Source organism: Schistocerca serialis, unplaced genomic scaffold (genome assembly GCF_023864345.2).
Source record: "Schistocerca serialis cubense isolate TAMUIC-IGC-003099 unplaced genomic scaffold, iqSchSeri2.2 HiC_scaffold_956, whole genome shotgun sequence".
Classification (NCBI taxonomy): Eukaryota; Metazoa; Arthropoda; class Insecta; order Orthoptera; family Acrididae; genus Schistocerca; species Schistocerca serialis.
Window position 1 is genome coordinate 42,501 of NW_026048580.1, and position 2,500 is coordinate 45,000.

General features: G+C 63.4%; 1 pseudogene; it reads right to left on the reverse strand.

Annotated features, from left to right (window-relative positions):
• Positions 1-2,500, reverse strand: part of LOC126453719 (large subunit ribosomal RNA) — a 7,975-nt pseudogene that overhangs the window by 2,651 nt on the left and 2,824 nt on the right.

Sequence of the window (2,500 nt, forward strand, 5' to 3'; positions counted from 1 at the left end):
ACCCGGGTGCGGCTGAGGGCCAGCCCGTGGTACAGGCCAGGGAGAAGTACGTTGGTGAGAGCGTGGAGGCGCTGTTGCGGCTTCAGCGGAGCTCGGGAGATGACGTCAAGCTGCTCCACAAGGTGACGACGTGGATTGAAGACGCAGCGACCCGCCGTGGAAAATTGCAGCCCCAGGTACCGGAAGGTTTCACCCACACGCAGGGCAGGCATGGTGGTATTGCCTGCTGTGAAGGTGACATTGCTGTCCACCTTCACCTTCTTCTCGCGCCCTGACGCGACTAAGGCGAGGGTGAAACACTTCCGGGCGTTGATCTGCAGCCCCAGGTGGGCGAGGGCTGCGGTAGCTGCGTCGATGAGGGACTGCAAGCCCCTCGGGGTCGCTGCAAACAGCAGGACGTCATCTGCAAAGGCCGCAGCGTTGACTCTGCGACCGAGGATCCGAGCTCCGATGTGGGAGGGCAGTTGGCCTAAAACGTAGTCCACCGCAAAGTTGAACAGGAGGGGGGAGAGGGGATCGCCCTGGCGAACGCCCCGTGCTGGCTGCACAGACACGCCCACGCCGGCGCCGTCCGCTATCACTGTCGTGCTGCCCTCGTAGCACCGCTCGACGTACTCGACAAAGCAATCCGGTAGGCCATGCGCCTTCAGCACGGGGCGAAGGGCAGCATGATCCACCGAATCGAATGCCTTAGATACGTCGATCGATGCCACAAAGACAGAGCGGCAGGAGCGAACTGCGTCGGTGAGAGCAGTGTCCAAGATGAAGGTATTTTCCAACATCCCATCCCGAGGGATGAATGCCCGCTGACGTTCGTCCACAGCACAAGCGCGCATCAGGCGTGACGCGAGAACCTTGTGAAAGGTCCGCGCCAACACCGAGCAGACCGTAATGGGGCGAAAGTCAGCGGGGGATGCTGGTGCAGCCGTTTTCGGGAGAAGGGACGTCCGCGCGCGAAGCAGGCGTTCCGGAAGGGCGCGGGCCAGAAGGAAGAGATTCATCACTTTCACCAGGACTTCGTGCGGCAGGCGCCGCAACTCCGCTGGGGTAAGGCCGTCCGGCCCAGCTGCTGATCCCCTGGGCGGCAACGCGGCGGCGACCTCCTCATGTGTGACCGGCCCCCATAGGCACTCAAGAGCGACAGGCTCTGAGTGCGGGAGGAGGCGGTCACGGATGAAGCCCGCGGTGGAGACGGGCTTCTTGGTGAAGAGGTCCGCCCAGAAGTCCAGCAGACCAGGGATGGCAGGTGGCGGCTGGAGCAGGGTGCCATCCAAGAGGCCGCGCACGCAACGTGCATGCGACCGTCGGAAGGCATCCTGCGTTCTCGCGTACTCCCAGCGGCGCCGCTTGCGCTTCTGCGTCGGCGGCGCGGCAGGCGGCCGCTTCGATGGTTGGCGCGGCCGCTGTGTCCTGGTGATCGATCTCTCCCCTCTGGACCCGACCGACGCAAGGGCATCCGGGAGCATGCCCAGGATGACATCGGGCGGCGTGCCCCGCCCCAGACCTATGACTCGATCCAGGGCAGAGAAACGCTGGGCGGAAGCAGGTAGCCCCGCCAGATGCTCCCAGATGGCGGCGTCGGTCGGCCCCTCCGGCGGCGGCCCGGTGGTGTCGGCCGCGAAGTCCTCGGCTGCGTCGACGGGCGGCGCAGCGGCCTCGCCCGCGTCAGGCAGCGGGCTCGCTGCTCCCCGGCGGGACGCCGGCTCTTCCCCCCGACCGATCTCAAGCGCCTCCATGAACTGGCGGACAAGCTGCTTGTGGGCAGCTTGCCGCCGTCGGCACTTGATTGCCTCAAGCGTTCGGTCGGGGAACATTCTGATGAGTTCTTGATTCACAAAGAAGAACCGGGCGTCCCTCTCAAGGAACAGTTCGGCCTCTGCCTTGGCGAGCGACAGGACTTCTTCCTCCGTCCACCTCGCGCGATGCCTCTCCGTCACGATCTCCGCGTTGGCGGCCGCAAGATGTTGGCGGCGGCGATGGACCCCGAGACCATTCTTGGTGGTGAAGCTGCGGTGGCACTCACTACAGGCGTATACTGCTGCAAAAGGTACAAGATTTTCGGCACGGCCGGTTGGCCGGCTAGGTGCTGGGGGAGTTGGGGTGGCACCTTCAGCGGAAGGGCCACCACTTATTCTTTGATTACTGCCCCCAACTAACAAAGGGATAGTGCGAGGGGGGGCTGGTAACCCCCCCAAGCCCCTGGTGCGGTCTTCCACTCTGCGAAAATCAGCGGGCCCACGAGAAGGGGAGAAGACCGCAGGAGAGGAGAGGCTAAGAGGGCTAGGCCCATGTATTGCGCATCACTCTCCCTGTAACTATAACCCAAGGAAGGCACCTCGCAGCAGCAGCACGACTACATCAAGACCGCACTTCGAAAAGCCAAGTCCGGATGCAGCCACACCGCCGCCACTTGGCCACCTTAAGAGAGTCATAGTTACTCCTTAAGAGAGTCATAGTTACTCCCGCCGTTTACCCGCGCTTGCTTGAATTTCTTCACGTT